This window comes from Scophthalmus maximus, chromosome 5, assembly GCF_022379125.1.
Source record: "Scophthalmus maximus strain ysfricsl-2021 chromosome 5, ASM2237912v1, whole genome shotgun sequence".
NCBI classification, from domain to species: domain Eukaryota; kingdom Metazoa; phylum Chordata; class Actinopteri; order Pleuronectiformes; family Scophthalmidae; genus Scophthalmus; species Scophthalmus maximus.
Window position 1 is genome coordinate 20,196,474 of NC_061519.1, and position 10,556 is coordinate 20,207,029.

Sequence of the window (10,556 nt, forward strand, 5' to 3'; positions counted from 1 at the left end):
TGTGGCTTTCACACACCAGCCTTCCCCCATGCGTGGTGTTGGAAAGTAGCCTCCCCTCTAGTCATAATTCTTTCTTCTTCTTCTTCTCCTTCCTCTCCCTCCCTCTATTCTTCCCTCTTTGCCTCCCTCTCTCCTACGCAGATTTGTTTGGCGCGGATCTCGTCCTCTCCCTCCCTGGATCCCTTGAACGACCTTCGCGATGACCTTTATCCTCGCTGCCATAAAACGCCAAGACGTAAAGATGTCTTGTACAAAGTTAAGAGGAGCCATGTTTGACACGCTGCGCTCCAGGTACTTTACTCTGGGGCAAAAGTCCGCGGTGTGGAGGACACCGATGAATGACTCACAGCACATGTACAGCAACACATGCTGCTACGAGATGAGGAAATGTCAAGGTGTTGTGCCGCAGTATGAACACAGTGTGATAAGGACTCGTATGCGTATGCTACGTTACAACTTAACATGTTCAACACGGCGAGGAAAGATGCACTTTGGTGAGCAGCTCGTGTGAGTAGACACCACGTCCTTCCAGTTGCTCCCACCTTTCGAGAGGCCACAGTAAACACACAACATGTTTATGAAATAAACATAAATTCAGCTTCTCTTTCACAGTTAAATGAAAAAATGACCGAAACCACGTATTGACGTCCTGGCGTAAAGTTCAGAGACCGAGCCAGGAGGCAATTAGCTTAGCTTAGCATGAAGACAGGAAATAGGGAAACATAAGTAGCCTCTCCATGGAGTGTGTGTGTGTGTGTGTGTGTGTGTGTGTGTGTGTGTGTGTGTGTGTGTGTGTGTGTGTGTGTGTGTGTGTGTGTGTGTGTGTGTGTGTGTGTGTGTGTGTGTGTGTGTGTGTGTGTGTGTGTGTGTGTGTAGGTGGACATATTACTTGCACAGTGGTTGTGGGGAGGTGGGGGACAACACACACACACACACACACACACACACACACACACACACACACAGTTCAATTAATTTCTACTTTTGCAAAGCCTGGATTGATGGACGGATGGATGGAGGGAGGGACCTTTTCACTAAACTAGGTGGGGCCATTACTTGGAAGAGTATCTCCAGATGATGAATTTGAGAAGAAGAAGACAGAGATTTTTTTTGATTTTTAAAAAACAATGTTTATTAACATTTACCAGAGAACATCACGGTTCTCTACAAATGAAACGAAAACAAACACACACAACAACGACAACAACAACACAAAACAAAAAAAATAACTGAAAAAACGGAATAAATCAGGTCATAAACACAGAGTGAAAGATGAGCTCTCCCTCCTTCACTGAACACACAGACTGGTTTAAAAACTCCTGTATGTCGTTCATCAGAGAGTGGAGCCTGAAGTCCACTCTCACCCTGGCTCTCACCAGAGACACGTACGTGTTTGTCAGCTCGTGTCCGGACACATCTCCTATCTTGTCTGTCCTGCTTTTATAAATCGACAGTTTGGCCTGACCAACCACAAAATTCAGCAACTGCCACTTTTTTGCATATTGGTTGCTGTAGCCAGCACCAAAAATAAAAACAGTCTCCATAAAAACTTCCCCACAGTCGAGAGAGAGCGAGAGAGCGAGAGAGCAAAGAGCATTGCACACAGCTTTACAATGAAGCAACCGTGCAAAACACTAAGTTAGAGATGTTTTATGAAAAAAAGTACCATAATGAAACTCTAGTAGGACAAATATAGTATATAAAGTAGCCTATATACAATGCATGCTGGGTATACATCTCCCCTCCCATCATTTTAATTTGATATATAGTTCATAGGGGGGGTTACGTCTTTCTCATCCCTGTAACTTACCTCCCCGTAAAAAGACAAGAGAGTGCGAACTGTGTGTAGTGATCATGGCAACAACCAAAGGTCCAAAAACTTGTGACAGATTAATTCCTGCATAGCGCTGTCTAAATCATTTGCTCATAGTACTCAAGCAGTCAGTTTACAGTAGTTACACTACACCAGGCTACTTCCCTCCCAGCTCCAGTTCCATATTTAGCACACAACTAAAAGTGGTATCAATCTTCTCAACTAACAGCAACAAAGCAAACAGGTATTCTCCCCCAACATGTTGAACTATTCCTGTGATATATATCAATAAAGTCAGCACCCCAAAAATAATCGTGTCAATATTTCAAGTGTCAGTGAACTGTACGGAAAGAGATGGTTCTACACGTGCCTGTTTTATGTTTTACACTTTATGAATCATGTTTTGAAATTATATTGGCAAACTATATTTTCTGCTAAAATGTAAGTCTGTCATATAAGTTCAAGTTACAGATGCCAGTTCATACTTTCTACTTAAGAGATAGTATCTATGAAAACACTTGACAGTGTCATTTTCAGAATGGTAACGAACACTATTTCAAACCCAAACATACAAGACTTGAGGAGACATGAAAAGACGAAAGCTGCGTATCATCATATTCTGTAATTTTTGTTTTAATAATGTCGCAGAGCCGTGCTCGAGATAGCAGCTGTAACAACCACTCCATCGTCGCCACCGCCGCCAGTTTTTATCACGCTGTGTTAATCGTGTTGGAAGGATAATGTCTCCCAGGCCAGACCTCAAACCTCCGCGACGTCTGGCTGCACCCAATGCAACATCTAGAGGCTGCAAGGTTGCGTTCTAGCAGATCAGTAAACACTGGACTTAGTGGAGCCTAAGCACCTATAGCTGCTGACTGGCTTCTATCACAACAAGCCACACACACACACACACACACACACACACACACACACTGGCCGCCGGTTCGTCTTTGTGTCAGTCTAAAGCGTCTAAATCAAATTAGAATTTTCAAGACAATTTATTTACTAACATCATTTTTTTTGCCCAGCTATAGGTGTGCCACAGTCTTTATGTATTTAACATGGTTATGCAACTTCAGTTGCGATAACGCAGCATTCTTGTGAAATAACTGCCAATGTGGACGTGACCCGGACACTGAACGGAAGTCGTGCCAACCGAGAACCGAGCCGACGCCAAGTCAGATCAGCCGTGGCTTTCTGGGCCTCTTTTGTTGAAACATACGCTGCGAGTCACAATAAGGGATTTTAACTGTACGTGCAGCAGATCGGCCTGATATGGCCTCCTTTTTTTCCCCCCCTTTTTCTTTTTAAAAAGGCGACCCAGTGGTGGCGGTCACAGCTGAAACTGGGCATGTTTGACAGATAGCAGGAGAAGGCCAACACCGCTCGTGTTCCATTTTGTGGTAATATTCACACAAGGAAGTTCTGCATTCGAAATCCAATCTGTTACCGCGAAGTAGAAGGGATCGTGACACATTGTTTCTCGAACGAAGCCGCGTGTTTTCTGCCAACAGCGACACAAACCAGTCTGGGATATTACACTCCCACCATGGGCAAACATGCAAACACGGCGAGCCACTGCTCCGCATGGTACAGTACACACCGTTAGAGAGGGCACAAAGGAAGGCGCATGATTGGTGTGTTTGACAGCGATCTGATAAAACCATAATTGGAGCATGTAGAATGCATATGTTTTTCGGGCAAACAAAAGCCCTGGTCACGCCATAGAAACTGCCTCTCAATGTTTTCATTGTCTGGCAACTGGCTAAAGTGAAGGAGAGGGCGACAGAAACCTCCAAGTCGGACCGAGAGTGTGTTTAATGTGTGCGGAAGGGGAGCTGTGCGAGCGTGGGCCTGTGCGAATGTGTGCTGAGTGTGAGAGGCTGAGACAAGGGGAGGTTGTACGGTCATGGAAGGACAAGCGCCACCCAAAGTCGGCCACGTCTGGTCGAGCTCCAGTTTGAGTGGAGCTCAAATCTTATCAGATCTCAGACGGCCTATTTGTTCTCCTAACTGAAAAGCTATGGACGCTTTTGAACACATTTTCTCCCCGGAAAGAGAGTTGAACTGTATTTACAGAGGGTCAAGGCCAAACTATGGCACTTGCTACTTGGAGAGACCGTTATTTTTTGAAAAAAAAATAGGCATCTTGCTCCTACTTCTGCAAGCACGAGAGGGCCTGGCGGCTCTGCTCTGTCCGTCTCGGGCCCGAGTGTCACCCCACCACCACCACCACCACCTACTCCAAACCTGTCTCTGCTCTGCTATCAGTGACGTCACCTCGGCCCAAGGCTGTTTTCTCTCGGGCTGCGGCTCCAAACAGCTGATTTGGGGAAAGTCACAAAGTGTACTGGAGGCCTGACCTTCTCTCCTGAGACAAAACACTTAGAGAGGGCCTGGCTCCACAGGATGGAGACGTTGGCGTGGAAACAATAACACGGCCTCTGAATCCACTCCAGAGATGAGGCACGTTTTTCCAGAGACGGGCGGCCGGGCGTCTTGGACTTGATGATGAATCAAGAATCTCACGCTTTTGTCTCCGGTCTCAAATCGCTTGTTGTGTGGGGAGTGCTGAACTCTCCAGCCCGAGATAGGATTTCTTTTCTTTTTGTCAAAAGGGCCAAAACAACTGAAGCCTGATACGTCTTGATATGTCTTCATATCGTTAACTAAGCATTTGTACTTTTGTGCCTTCCAAGTACCATACCTTTGTCTGTGTTTTCACATGTCCTAAAGTTATGTCATTGATTTATGAATTATGTATGTGAAGTGTCTGTGTAACTTCTGTGTCTATGTATTACTTACTATGATTTGTAGCCATCAACCTGCAGGGACTGCAGAGGAAATCTAGCCTGCATGGCCAAATCTGGCACATGTACCTGTTGGACTTAAGTACACATGTTAATTATTGTGTCCCTTTTAGATAAATGAACAGATCCAACCTGAAATTGAACAGAGCTTTGTCTTTTGGGCTATTGATATTGTTTTTGTTGTGTTTTTTTCAAAATAGTCGCTTTTGGAATCAGGCTTATTTGCTCTCTTGCCAGTTGATATAATCCAGGAGATAATAATTCGCTTGATTAGTCTAGTTAGGTGCAAAGATTTGAGAAGAGGGAAACCCCGAGTCTGAATCCATCCAAAGGTAACAAATCTACCTAAAGTTCCGCAACTTTCATGTTATACAGTATCTTGTTTTCTTTATCCATACTGAGCCAAATTGCATGCATACAGTGTGTGTGTGTGTGTGTGTCATTAATCTTCTCATCTAAAGTGAGTAGGTGAATGTATGTGTTCCTCAAAATGTCCAACTGTTAATTTAAATCAAATCACGACCCCTCACCCCAGGATGTGAACCACTGTTACTCACTTCCTTCATTTTGTTTTTTTTTCCACAGAGGGAGAGTCTCTGAAACTCAAACACCAAAATATGTGAGTAACCATGTTGCCTCTGAGAATTTCATTTTACTATTTTATCTTTTCACTTTTGCAAGTGAACAGACGTAAATATGCCCCTAAAATAAACCTGCGCCTTTAGACTGGAAACCACTGTCTGGTTTTGTCGCTCTCCTCTCGCTGTTGCACCGTAGTGGTCCCGCTGCAAATGGACTTGGTGGCTGAGTGTGTCGAATTGTACACATCGGCCTTATCTTGTTGTAATAGCTTTTTAAACACTTAAGTTTTATAGGTGATAGATGAAGACCTTATCTGACTACTGGCTTTTTCCAGGCGGGGTTTCTCTGCCGTGGAACCAAAAGTGGCAGAAGTTATTCGACTTCGCCAACTCCCCAAAATACTGGACCTCGAATGAACTAAGACTTTGAAGCTTAAATTAAGTGCCAAACATTTTCTTCCCCCTGAACATTCCAATCCCGCTGGTTCTTCTTTCTTTTTGAAATGCAATAAAACTCCATCCATATTCAAATCTGTCATCCATCCATACCATAGAATATCTAATGGACTTTGGTCTTCGGCAAATAACTTGCTGCTGATCGAAGAGTCTACATCAAAATGGAAGCACATAGCTTAGCATGTGTACAAACTCATTTCATTATTCTGTGCGGGGGAAAACGAGCCTTCTCCTCATCCACTTAATCCCACATCCAATATGACTAAAGCACAGCCTGAAAAAGTGTGTAAATGAATATGATAATTACACGCAGCAAGACTTTGCTCTGCAAATCCGCCTAATCCCTCTCGTTACACAGCAGTGAGCCTCAGTATGTCCTATCAAAAGCTTCGTTTGAATTTGAACTCAATACGATATCAGAACAAATTGCATCTCATATCAAATCTTGACGTTGCAGTACTGTATCTTTGTTTACAGCAAACAACAAAGTTTGACTGGAGTATTCCTGCTCGTATCAAGGCTCCTCTACCAGGGGACGAGACGCGGTGGAGACAAGAGCAGCACAAATGATTAAACGCGGTTCAGAAATGAAATAACATGCTATAGCCGATGCACGACTGGAGCCAGTTAGGAGAATATGTCAAACGAACCCTGAAGCCTATCGTGTGTCAGGCTGATATGACATCACGGCACTAAAGTGATAAACTGGAGCTGATGTAGAGACACAAACTAATAACCCATTGTGACACACAACCTGTGCCTCCACCTTTCTCGAGGCACAGGCGAGCTGTTCTGCAGGACAAGAGTGGGTGTGTGTGTGTGTGTGTGTGTGTCTTCATTTGTGGAAATCCTCTCAAATGAGGTGGAATGTATTTGTCATTCATTCATCACATGAAGCAGACAGGGAGTGTGGTGGTGCAGGATTGTCAGCAGCCTCGAGGCGCCTCCACATAATCTGCTTCCAACACTGTCCTGTACACACAGAGGCACACACACACACACACACACACACACACTCAGCACAAGCGGGCAGGTGAGCAGGGCGTTCCGTGTAGTGGGCGAGCCGAGGAAGCAAGGACGGTGCATGTCCAAAATGACAAAGGTTGCTTTTACACCTGTCATGGCCCGTTTAATCATCTACCACTTCAAACAGGGGGAGTCTGATGCTCGCGGCCTCCCAGAAGCCTTTGCTCCAGCAGCTCTGGACAAGCTGCCTTTGAGCGCACGGTGTAAAACTTAACTGTTGTCTTCCATAAAATCAAGGCAAATGGGTCAATGTTGTTTAAAGCCTCCCACGGCAAATGTACAGGAAGCAGCGCTCGCAGGAGGATGATTTAAGGGAAAATTCATATGTATTTCCTCATGAACTGACCTTGAATCTATTGATCTGATGATCAACAGGATTCACACATTTACAAGAAAGAATTGATACGTGCTGGGAGCCTGTTGCTTTATTCGTGAGGCGTTTTCTTTTTTTTTCCAGTTTTGTTGGAGAATAAACTCTGTTGTGTGAGCTGCACAAACAAAAGTTCAAATCTGTAGTTAGAATCACATTTTCCCTTGAAATCATTCTGTGTTGGAATGACTTGGGAATAACTTTGTATGTATTTGAAATTGTTAAAACCTTAGATAGATCCTTTTCTTTAAGAGGTTATCCAATTTCCTCATCCACAATAAGTAGCCTATTATTTCCATGCATGTCAGCAGAGAGACTTATTATATTAATTAATATTTTATTTCAAAACAAATAGTTTTTTTATTTTGTCCTTTAGAAAATAATAATTACATTAAAATGACATATTGATATCTGTAGAATCTACTGCTACCACTCACATTGAACCACAAAAAATAATGTTTTGTATAGGCTTGCTATAAGTTGAGTATTTCATATCACATTTTTTTTGTTATTAGATACAGGCCCTGGCTTCAACGTTTTTGATATGAAACACAAAAATAAAAGAGCACAGATTGGCTTATAAATCATATCCTATTTAAAACAAACAAACAAACAAAAATAAAAAAATTCCCAAATCTCAACAACACAAGCAGTGGGAATTTTTCTAATAACCAAATCAACATATATCAAGTCCAAAAAGCTTCACCACCTAGATAATTAAATTCAGTTGCAGTATGAAGTGTCATAATAACATAAAATGTACGTGGGAATTTATCCCCCCCCAAAAAACATTGTATCAAACCATTATGGCACAAACATATGTCCCCAAATCAACTTTTAAATATTAATATTACACCATAATTCAAATGGCCTATTATAAAACGTATTGTTTATTGAAAAAACGAAGCTTAAACAAAGCGATTAAAAGGAGAAATGACGTATCTTCCCTGCATTTTATTTTAAAATGCGTGGTCACTTATCATGTCGTGTATCATAATGGAGACGTGCTCCTGCAACCTTTAGGGTTATTAACGCCCACAGCAGCTTTTTATTATTCTCTACAGGAGCAGACAAGTCAGAACTGGATCTCCGAGTCTTTCATATCGCCGAGTCACAAACAAAACTACAACTAATTTGAAAAAAAACACACACAAAAAACAACGACCTCACAATAATAATAATCACACAAATAATGACGCACGCTGACTAATGATGTGATATTATTCCTTGTTTTGTTTTTTTGCTGTCTCCAACCTGCTCCCTGTTGTTATCTCCTCGCAGCATCATGCATGTCGCGGAGGTATTGGCGACGAGAGCTGGAGGAGATGATCATGATCAAGTCGGTTCATAAGGCAGTGACACCTGAAGAGGGACCGGCCATCAGCCCGCGCACCTCCCCAAAGAAACACACACAATATTCTGATTAAACTGGGGCCAAGGTCTGAAAACTCACGAAGATCAATTCACAGGGGAAAAAAAACAACAACTGAGGATTAAAAATTCTAATTCAATGCGTTTATTCACTAGATGTTTAATAATTATAATGATGACAATTGTATTCTAACGAAATTCATTTTGCTATGGCAATATTCCTATTTAAGAGGAGTGGAAGTGGGACCCAAGACACGATATAGAATTCAAATTGTCTTCATCGTAGTTTGATATAACTCAATGAGATATTCTTATTGACGGACTTATTGCAGGTCGCTTTGGACAAAAGAGTCCGCTCAGTGAATGTAATGTAATGCAATATTCACTGTGTTGTTAATTATTTCTATTCCTATTCCTATACTACCAGCAGCAGGCGAATTAGTCTACACAATGACAAGATATACAGCAGGCACCTTTTCTCCCCCCCCCCCCCCCTCAAACCTTTGTGATAAAAGTTAATTAGATTATCGGCCCACGCGTCTCCTCGCCGGGGCCCGACTCGGACGCAGGGCCCGCCGTGTTTGACCGTGCCGGGATAAACGCGGAGACAGGGCGGCGTCCTGCCACTTCTGCCTCGCGGGCTCCGCGTGTCCGAGCCGCGCAACGTTGACATCACTGCGAAAACACCTCATTCATCATTCAACCCCGCCGCAGTGAGTAAGATGCAAAGAGGAGGAGGAGGAGGAGGAGGAGGGAGGGGGAGGAGGGGGGGTGCAAAAAAGAGCAACTGGATTTCTTCTTCTTCTTTTTTTTTTACTTCCCTGACAACTGCTCACTGGGACGACGGGATGTGAAACAGTAGCTCGTGGTTCGGTTACTCCCTCTGATTAAAAAAAACAACCCACAACAACCACCACATCTGTATGTGAAACCAGGCAGAAGACGTAGGGCGGCACCGTGCGTAAAAATGACGTGTCCGCCTATAAAATGAACCTATATGGTGGGAAATTCTCAAAATTGGGAAACTGCAGCTGGAGCACATGATATGGATTTAACGTCCTGCACCAGCACTCAAAGCACACACACACACACACACACACACACACACACACACGCATGGGCCCACACAGCAAATCAGAGCAGCGCTCACAGTTTTACAAGCCTGCTCGAGTTTTAGCAGCAGCAGCGGTGATCACACAAGCACAAGGCCCCGACTGACTGCGCAACAGCAGCTGCAGCAGAATTACGCAGCAGTTTGTGCAAATGCTGCGATTCACACACAAATATAAACTGACACAGTCACATAAATAAAGAAATGGTGCGAGTGGTGCAGCTGCTGCTTCATCACTGCAACCAGGAGCCGTCAGACCGGTGTACAGGAGCGGCAATAATAACAGTAGCCATTTTATAATGATAATATCTGCAGCAGTAATATTATCAGCTGGAGCAGTAGGATTAGAAGTAGGCATACAAACAGCGGCTGCAGTGGTAATGGTGTAGCCGCAGATGTAATAAAAGCATGTGGCAGTATGGTTGCAATATCACGAATTTTGAGGATCATATGTCAATAATACATTCATGTTAATATTCAATCGTCGAGTCCAGCTCCAGTCACAGACGGTGTGGCAGTAGTAGAAGTAGTAGAAGTGGTCGTAGTAGTAGTAGTAATTTTAGTAAAGTGGTGATAATCATTATTTGCAGTAAAACGTGGAGTACAGGTCTGTCTGCAGCTTCCTGTGCAGATTCGAGTGTTGGTACTGTTAGACCTGAGGTACTGGTATTTCATTATTAGCAGTGCATGGACATTCGTGCAGTTTTAATATCTGTAATATTAGAAATACGCAGTTCTCCCTGCAGCAGTAGTTGTGGCAGTATATAGTTGCAGTAGTATACGTATTAACAGTAGTTGTAGTATTGTGGCATTATAGTTGCAGTAGTAGAAGTATTCACAGTATTTGTAGTAGTCGACGTATAGTGGCAGTATAGTTGCAGTAGTAGAAGTATTAACAGTATAGTTGTAGTAGTAGAAGTATTAACAGTATAGTTTTAGTAGTAGAAGTATTAACAGTATAGTAGCAGTAGTAGAAGTATTAATAGTATAGTTGCAGTAGTAGAAGTATTAACAGTAT